The following is a 10,607-nucleotide window of genomic DNA, read 5'->3' as shown; positions in this document are numbered from 1 at the left end:
TAGGTTATGCTTTAAATAAGAAAACTGCTGAATGAATGACTTTATATATGGTTGGAAAGCTAAATTTAAAGAATTTCCTAGGTTAAGGTTAATAGATAAAATGAATGTTTAATATGATTACTATAAGTATTTATGTATAGCTGGGCTGGCTGAATTTAAAAATAACTTAGATTTATCTGAATAAGTCTATTGATGACTATTTGGTACCTCAAGGATCTGTAGAATTCATTTGCATCTGTTGATTTGCCTAGGGCTTCTTGGTTTTTTGCCTGAGTGCTAAGTGAGAAGGTGTGTGCATATGTACGCCCTCTGGAGATCCTAGGAAACCACTGAAGGGAAAGGAAGAACATCTTTATCTTGCCCAGATTCATGAATTGGTTTTAAGCACCAGCAATGTAGCTTAAACAATGTATCATTGTTTAATGGGTTAGGGAGAAAAATCTCAAGGAGCAATTTTCTTAAGACTTTCTGATAATGCTGTTAGGCTGCCCTAAACCTGAAGCATCATGTTGGAGGCCAAGCTGTGGTAGAGATGTTGACTGTGCTTGAAGGGACTCCTATTTCCTACAGGACTGATGGCTGTAAGAACAAGTCTGGAGACAAAGCACTTGAAAAATTGGTGGCATGCTCATGATGATGCCATCAGCTATACTCATTTGGGATTTTCCTCAAGGATTTCCATGAATATAGATCACTGATTAGGAAGTGGTAGAACAAAGAGGAAGAAAGTGGAGGAAGTAGGTATACCTGAATGGAAAGACTCATAAAGTCATATGAAACATAACTGAAGAATCCCATAAATATGAATGGAAGAAGGGTGACTTTGTAGAAGGTTGAGAGATTCTGAGTTAGCAACAAAGGCAAGAACACAGGAAATGTCAATTGTTGATCAGGATGAACCCAAAGTCCTCAGAGTTGGAGGACATTTTATTTCTTGCGATTTATATAATGTTAATTCTCACATCCAGCCTATAGGGGTAGGTATAATAATCTCTTGTTCTGTATTTGTGAAGTAGGAAATTTCTATTGCTTAAGAAGTAGCCTTGTAACAAAGACACTTCACAGCACCAAAGAGTCAGTTTTTAAACACTGGGATTAGGAGTGAGGACCAGATTCAGTTCTAACTTTGCTACTTATTAGCTGAGCAACTTCTATATTCTCTGCCTTATTTCCTCATATACAAAATGAGGATAAAACAATAGTAATACTAAAAACACATTATCACACAGAGTTGTGGTAAGGATTAAATAAATTTATATCTCTTAAACAGCTCCTGACACAAAATAAGAATTCGATACAAGGTGTTTGTTCATTCTTTTTTTTATTTATTATTTTTAAAAATTTTTTATAAACATATATTTTTATCCCCAGGGGTACAGGTCTGTGAATCCCCAGGTTTACACACTTCACAGCACTCACCATAGCACATACCCTCCCCAATGTCCATAACCCCACCCCCCTTCACCCAACCCCCTCCCCCCAGCAATCCTCAGTTTGTTTTGTGAGATTAAGAGTCATTTATGGTTTGTCTCCCTCCCAATCCCATCTTGTTTCATTTATTCTTCTCCTACCCCCTTGTTCATTCATTTTAACGAGGCCACATAACAAGATAGTGGCATATTCAGGATTCAAAACTCATCTGTCTGACCCCAAAGTCTATATTTCTAAGAATTATTATACATTGTCTGCAACTACTACAATGACAATTTTTTCTACCTCTTCTTCCTCTCCTTCTCCTCCTTCTTTTTATACATTCTTTTTACATTGACCTACATAATGCTTGGTCCTAAGGTCAATGAGGGCTGTGAAGTCATTGCTAAGCCATGTCAGGCTGACTGATGAAAAACATTTTCATATATTTCATTCATTTATTCATGTCTCAAAAAATGCAAGACATTGAGCTACCAAAATACATAAGTTGCAATCATTACTTTGGATCATTGCTAGTCTTCAGAAAACTCTTTTTAACATAACATAAAAACGACACAGGCCCCTCCCTTGCCTTCTATATATCCTTTATACCTAATGGGACAAAGCACCTGACAAGACGATTTTCAGGTAATCTCCAGCTTCAATGCAATAAATGTGTAAGTACTGAACTTGAAAGCTTGTGACATTTGACAGAATATCAATGAAATAGTTATGCACAGCTACGGTTCAGACTGACTATGTAAAATTATATCACAGAAGATGAATGGCAGCATTTCAACAGCTATGAAATGATAACCTTGTTGCCTATGTTTAAGTTTGCAAGACACAGAAAAGTAGAAAATGCCCCTCGGAACCACTTAGAAATGTAGGCAAGTTATATTTGCAATTGCATGGATGTGACTTCCACTAAAACAGTATTAAAATAGGAAGAGAAAGGAATAAAATATGAGATGCATCAGTTTATCAATTTGTTAGCTGTTGCATGATAATCACTTTGCTACTGCTTTATTACTGTATCATACATTACCATAAAGGGAACCCCTAAAAACTGAATAATCATAAATCTTAAAGGTGGGAGAGAGAGAGTATAAGCATAGAAGCTGACTAATAACATACCTTTAAATATATTCAGGTATCCCTAAATTAATAAATAAATAAATAATGAAAACAAAAAAACAAAGCCAGTAAATTTTCATCCTAATTTTCTTTTTTTTTTTTCATCCTAATTTTCCAAAGTTAGTACTATCAACGCAAACTATTCCTGAAAGCTCTAGAATGCTTCTTTGGATTTTGGTTGATAAGTATACTTGACTAATCGTAAGTCTTTTTACTGCCACAATTTACCACATACAGACCTTGGTTCCTTCTGAATGGTGTCAAACCAATAATACTTATTTCTGGAAATGTATGCAAGAAAGCCAACTGTCATGACTTTTGAGAGGGTTCTGCTGCAAACTCTGTGAAAAAGGCAGAGTTCACCACACATAACTGGTAAGAAAGTCACCCTTAAAGAACATCAACACATAATCATTAGGAAGTGAAAAGGTTATTGGAGGCAGATTGCCCTTGAAACTAGGGAATATGGACCACTGAATCTCTACCTTAGACCAAGATACTCCTCTTTCTATGTGAAATTGAACATATTTATTCAAACGAAATGTGAGTATATGTGTACATGTCAGCTACTTTGTGAATCAACTGGAAAGATAAACTGAGAAGAGAATTATCCATGATCATCTTGTCTTGGGACATGCCTATAAAGTTTCCTGTAAATAAATATGAGGGAGGAAAATGTTTTTTTTTTTTCTAAGTCATCACAGCCTCTGAAAGAAATACACACACACATACCCTTCTTTTGAGAGGGTATTTGTAAGAATCACAAAATGATTGTAGGAAAAATTAAACAGTTTCAAATGGGCAATCAGAAAGAGTAAACAATAAAACTGGATTTGCTTTCTATCACAGAATAACTTTCATTAATATGCAATTCACTTTCGGGGGGGGTGTAACGCAAGAGGATTACATTCCAGGATTCTTTTTATGACAGTAGAACAGAGCTGGGTCACAGGATATAATGAATTCTGGCCTCTACTTATAGGAAAAAAATTACGGTTACTGGGAATTTGGCAAATTCAAATGTTCCTTAAAAAATATGGATACTAAGAAAATAAAATTATGTAATTTCCTAGTTGGTACTAGCTTAGAGAGCTTCAATATGTCCCTCACATGAACATCTATTTTAGAACGTTATGACTAGGTTCTCATTCCCTCTCTCTTTTTGGTTAGTGTTTTGTGGCTTTTTTTTTTTTTTTAAAGATTTATTTATTTATTTATTTGGCAGAGAGACACAAGTGAGAGAGGGAACACAACCAGGGGCAGTAGTAGGAGAGGGAGAAGCCAGCTTCCCGCTGAGCAGGAAGCCCAGTGCAGGTCTTGTCTTGATCCCAGTACACTGAGATCATGACCTAAGCCAAAGACAGACAATGATTGAGCCACCCCGGTGCCCCGTGGCTATTGTTTTGAATTTCAGGCGTTTCACCTCACCAGTGGCCTATGAACAGGTCTTGTTATGGACTGTGAGAGAGGTTTTTTCTCCTGGGATAAGTACTCATAAGTATATCTCTGAGGTATGAAGTACATAGAGGCTTACATTCACCAGTTCCTCCCAGTTTACTCCATCCAGAATTTGCTCAAACACATTAAAGATGGGAGCTTAAGCTTCCTGTTTGACAGTAATCTCTCCAACACTTGATAATATCAACCTTCTAGTGTAAAATGACATGTAAAATGACAGTTCATTTTTAATTTACAACTTCTGATAGTTAATGATGTTGAGAATTTCTCCACAAATTTGAGTCATTATGATATCTTGATTTGTGAATTGCTTCTTTATATCCTTTGCTCATTTTTTATTGGTTTTCCTTGTTAGTTCTCAGTAATATTTCTATAGGTACCAAAACAGTTACTAATATAAATACAGATGATCCAAAAGGAATGTAAAAGCAGTATTTTTGATATTGAGTAAGAATTCAGAGTACTAAACCTTTCCTATAGAAGTCATACAGAGAAGACAGCTTCCTGCATATTTTAGATCAGGAATAACAATTGTTTTCTGTAAGGTACAGATAGTAAATATTTTAAGCTTTGCAGGCCATGATCTCTATCACTACTCAGCTCTGCTGTTGTAACATGAAAACAGCCATACATGATATGCAAAGGGCCTTGTTCCAATTAAACTTTATTTACATGACAGTAGGTGGATCAGATTTGTCCTTAGGCTATAGTTTGTCAGCACTTGATTTAAAATGGGATTTTTTGTTTTTGTTTTGTTTAAAATGAGTTATATACCTGTATATATAATTCTATATTCTTTTTCTTTTTTAGAGTCATGCAGAATATGCTGATTTATATTATTATAACTGAATTATCAGCACTCATTCTGTTTTATTTGGTAGCTTTAATGGAGTTTACTTGGCCATACAGTTCTTCCCTTTTGTCTGATGGTATCCATGTGGTCACAGTGCTATGAGTAAAACATAATGTTCTTTTTAATTTCTAATTTTATGTAGTTTTACCCCAAAGTCAAAAACTGATATACTGAAACCAGTACAACAAATATTCACACATTTTAGATAACATGCCTAATGACTACAAGCTTAAAGTTTTTACTTCCCATGATATAATAACTTGATAGTTATTATAGCTGTATTTTTTCAATAATTACTTGTGATTACTGAATTATATCAAGCATTATATTTGTTTAGTATTCCTAAGTTTAAAATTCTGTATGCATTTAAGGGACTCAAAGTTTATTAAAAGTTAATATAAGGGGCACCTGGGTGACTCAGTGGGTTAAAGCCCCTGTCTTCGGCTCTGGTCATGATCCCTGGGTCCTGGGATTGAGCCCCGCATCGGGCTCTCTACTCAGCTGGGAGCCTGCTTCCCCACCCCCACTGCCTGCCTCTCTGCCTACTTGTGATCTCTGTCAAATAAATAATCTTTTAAAAAAAATTAATATAAATTGCTAAGAAACATATTTATAGATTCTCATTTTATTGGTGAATAGTGCATGAAACTAGTTTATCAATAATCATTTCTAGTACTATATGACTAGGAATTTCTATAATCCTTATATATGATAAGGCATAATGAATCATCAAATCTCTAAATAAAAGAAAGAAATTCATCCCTATTTCCCTCTAGATTCCCAATTTTATGTCACTTGTTCATGTCCCTCCTATTAGAGTATAAAACCTTGAGGCCAGGAGCGTTAATTGACTACTAATTAGGAAGTATTCCATAAAAATCTGAAATGACTGACCAAAACAAGCAGTTCTGCAGAGCTGTCTATTCATGTGTCTTCATATACTAAAATTAGATAGTCCTATAAAATAAAGAAGAAATAGGAAGTACTTATATAGGTTTGTACTCTGAGAATGTCCAGTGGGGTAAAACTATTGTATCCTCAAATACCATTCAAAATGGGTGTGCTGAAGAAAAAAGACACATGCAACATCTATTTGTCTACATTCCTCTTCACTTCAAAAAGGAATAGGTGTATAACTTCCCTGTGTAATTAGACAAAAACAAACAAAAGGAGGCGAAAGCCCTCACTCCAGTGAGTATTGGCTCGTGTTGGTCATACAACAAGAGGGCTAATGGACATGATACCTAGGGCTTCTCTTTTCAAACCTTAGTAATATTTCATTATTAAAAGCTAAAATTGGCTCACTTATACCCTAACAGCTGTGAATTCATCCAAAATCTACACTTCATAAGCTCATGGATACGTCGCATGTGGCATACTTCATATGTCTCATAACATAAGTACTTTCCATATCAACCTGGGGTCCTTGACAAAAGATCAAGGGTGCCCAAAGCTCAGGGAATTAAACCTATTTTACTTAGAAACAGAGGGAAAGGATTTCTGTTTCTGTTTCCTGGTCAGAAGGTGAAAACAAACAATGTAGAAAAATGTCCCCTTTAAGGAAGTTCATTTCATCTTCTCCACCAGCAAGACAGATGTTTAAGCTAGACTAAATTAGGTATTGTCCATTCTAACAATGAAACAACTGGCAGGACTTTTTTTTTAACTGGTTATTTAAACAATGGGCAGTTATTTGTAAGGAAAATCATTTTACCAAGCGGTTAATTTTAAAACTATGAGTATATATGAGTATATCCAGATCTTTAGCTTTATTCTCTGTTCTCTCATGAATGTCCTCTTTCCTCTAGGCCAGGGATTGACAAATTCGTTTTATAAATAAGGCCAGGTAGCAAATATTTTAGGCTTTTTAGTTCATACTTTCCTGTCACAATTACTCAACTGTGCCTTTGTAGCATGAAAAACATGTACAATATGTACATAAAAGAGCATGGCTGTGTTCCAATAAAACTTTGTTTCTGCACACTGAAATTTCAGATAATATGTGTCATGTGTCATAAAATATTACTTTTTCTTTGACATTAAGAATGTCAAACTCTTCTTAGTTCATGAACTATACAAAAAACAGGTGACTGTTCAGATTGGTCTATGGAATGTTGTTATTTGCCAACTTCTCTTCTAGGCTGCACTGTCCATGTGTTATTACCATATGATTCTTTTATTTTAGTTAACTGGTATTTCCAGTCTCCATTCTAATCCTGTAGATAATAACCACTTTCCCTTCTCTTCTCTTTCTCTCTGTCTCCATTCTCTCTCTGAGTGACTCCCTTCTCTGCCTCCCTCTTTTTCTCTCTCTCCCACCTTCTCTCCCTCCCTCTGATTTGTTGCTTACTGTAGCAAGACCAGCCCATACCATGTTCCACTGACCCACAGTCTCTTTCCTTCCTTGAAATCTCTCCAAATAGTGAAAATAACTATTAATTCACTGTCAAGAAATCAGCATTTTGGGTGATCTGCAAGATGGTGGAGGAGTAGCAGACTGAAATGACATCAGGTCACACAAGTTCAGCTAGATAGTTATCAAACCATTCCGAACACCTACAAACTCAACAGGAAATCAAAGAGAAGAGCAACAATTCTAGAAACAGAAAAACGACCACTTTTTGAAAGGTAGGACATGTGGAAAAGTGAATCCAAGGTGACAGGAAGAGAGACCTCTCAGAAGGGGCTGGAGAGAGGCTGGCTGCCGACAAGCAGAGGAGCAGTGGAGCACAAGATCAGAACTTTTAAAAGTCTGCTCCACTGAGGGATAATGCTCCAGAGGCTAAGCGGGGGTGGAGCCCTCACAGGGACAGTGTAGTCTCAGGACCCACAGGGTCACTAAAAGATCAGGGGTGTCTGAGTGTGGTAGAGCTCCCAGGTGTCAGAGCGGAGAAGTTGACTACAGAGACAGAGCCAAGGAGTGAGCTCTCAGCTCGGGGTTACCTTAAACTGTGATCCATGGCACAGTCAGGCCACTGCTCTTTGAGCAGGGACCTCACAAGTGGCAGATCCAGGGAGACTCACCTTTCTCCTGTGGAGGCAGGAATCTGCTGGGTTTGGAGATTCCAAACAGGGCTGTGCATCAGAGATAGAAATGCCTGGTCACAGACCGGGTGACCAAGAGCATGGCCGGAGACCAGGGAGAAGGGTGTGATTGATCCCTTTTCTCTGAGGGCACACTGAGGAGTAGGGCCCTGAGCTCTTGGCTCCTCTGGGCTGGAGATTGGGAGGCCACCATTTTCATTCCCATCCTCCAGAGCTCTACAGAAAGTGTTTAGGGAAAAAAAAACTCCAGAGAGTGAACTCGAACAAATTCCTTACCCTGGCCCCTGGCAAGGGTGGTGCAATTCCGCCTGAGGCAAAGACATTTGAGAACTACAACAGGCTCTGTCCCCAGAAGATCAGCAAGAACATCCAGCCAAGACCAAACTCACCTATCAAGAAGAACAACGGGATTCCAGAGATAGGGGAAAGCAATGCATGGAATTCATGGCTTTCTCCCCATGATCCTTTAGTCTTACAAAGTTAAATTAAAAAATTTTTTTCTTATGCTAATTTTTAAAAACTTTTCCTCTTTCCTATTTTAACATTTTTTAACCAGTTTATCTTAACAATACCTTTCTTAAAAAAATCGGTTTTAAATCTTCATTATTATAGTCATATTTTATCCTTCATTGTATTTAACCTTATTTTTTGTATACATATAGGATTTTTAAAATTTTTGAAATACAATTTCTTCTAATAGATCAAAATATAACCTAAATCTAGCACATGGCTTTGTCCTAGTCTCCCACCTGAGCATGTCTCTCCACCTTTTTTATTTCTTCTTTCTTTATCCAACCAACTTATTTTATCAATTCCTTTTTTATAATTTTTAATTTTCATCTTTACATTCATATTCCATCCCTTCATCGTGTTTACCCTTATTTTTATATATATATACGTTTTTCTTTCTTTAAAATTTTGGGAGGTAGTGTCTTCTAAGAGACAAAAATACACCCAAAATCAAGTGGGTGGCTCTGTTTTATTCATTATACACACACACACACACACACACATTTTTTTTTTAAATTTCTTCTTACCCCCTTTCTTCGCCCCCCAGTTTGGGGTCTCTTCTGATTTGGTTAGCATACATTTTTCTGAGGTCTTTGCCACTCTTTTACTATTTTATTCTCTCGTTCGTATATTCTTATCCGGATAAAATGACAAGGCAGAAAAACTCACCACAAAAAAAAAAAGAACAAGAAGCAGTACCAACGGCTAGGGACCTAATCCATACAGACGTTGGTAATAGGTCAGATCTAGAGTTCAGAAACAATTCTCAAGGTGCTAGCTGGGTTCAAAAAAGGGCATGGAAGATATTAGAGAAACCCCGTCTGGAGAAATAAAATCCCTTTCTGGAGAAATAAAAGAACTAAAATCTAACGAAGCTGAAATGAAAAAAGGTATTAATGACGTGCAATCAAGAATGGAGGCTCTTACTGCTAGGATTAATGAGGAAGAAGAAAGAATTAGTGATACAGAACACCAAATGATGGGGAAAAAGAAGCTGAGCAAGAGACAGACAAAAAACTACTGGACCACGAGGGGAGAATTCAAGAGATAAGTGATACCATAAGATGAAACTATATTAGAATAATTGGGATCCCAGAAGAAGAAAAAAGAGAGAGAGGGGCAGAAGGATATTGGAGGAAAATATAATAGAAAATTTCCTTAATATGGCAAAGGGAACAAGCATCAAAATCCAGGAGGCACAGAGAACCCCCCTCAAAATCAATAAAATAGTAAAACTTACCAGTCTTAGTGACAAAGAGAAAATCCTAAAAGCAGTTCAGGACAAGAAGTCTGTAACAAACAATGGCAGAAATATGAGATTGGCAGCAGACTTATCCACAGAGACCTGGCAGGTCAGAAAGAACTGGCATGATATATTCAGAGCACTAAATGAGAAAAATATGTAGCCAAGAATACTATATCCAGCTAGGCTATCATTGGAAATAGAAGGAAAAATAAAAAGCTTCCAGGACAAAAAACTTAAAAGAATTTGCAAACATCAAACCAGCCGTACAGGAAATATTGAAAGGAGTCTTCTAAGCAAAGAGAGAGCCTAAAAGTAGCAGACCAAAAAGGAACAGAGACAATATACATTAACAGTCACCTCACAGACATCACAGTGGCACTAAATTCATATCTTTCAATAGTTACCCTGAATGTAAATGGGCAAAATGCCCCAATCAAAAGACACAGGGTATCAGAATGGATAAAAAACCAAAACCTATCACTATGATGTCTGCAAGAAAGTCATTTTAGACCCGAAGACACCTCCAGATTTAAAGTGGGGGTGGGGGTGGAAAACAATATACATGCTAATGGACATCAAAAGAAGGCTGGGGTAGCAATCCTTATATCAGATAAATTAGATTTTAAGCCAAAGATTATAATAAGAGATGAGGAAGGACACTATATCATACTCAAAGGGTCTGTCCAACAAGAAGATCTAACAGTTTTAAATATCTATGACCCTAACATGGGAGCAGACAACAATACAAACCAATTAATAACAAAATCAATGAAACACATTGACAATAATACAATAATAATAGGGGACTTTAACACCCCTTCACTGAAATGGACAGATCATCCAAACAAAAGATCAACAAGGAAATAAAGACCTTAAATGACACACTAGACCAGATGGACATCACAGATATATTCAGAACATTCCATCCCAAAGCAATATTCTTCTCTA

The sequence above is a fragment of the Lontra canadensis genome, unplaced genomic scaffold, assembly GCF_010015895.1.
Source record: "Lontra canadensis isolate GAN:19392208 unplaced genomic scaffold, GSC_riverotter_1.0 scaffold5, whole genome shotgun sequence".
NCBI classification, from domain to species: Eukaryota; Metazoa; Chordata; class Mammalia; order Carnivora; family Mustelidae; genus Lontra; species Lontra canadensis.
This window is presented reverse-complemented; position numbering follows the sequence as displayed.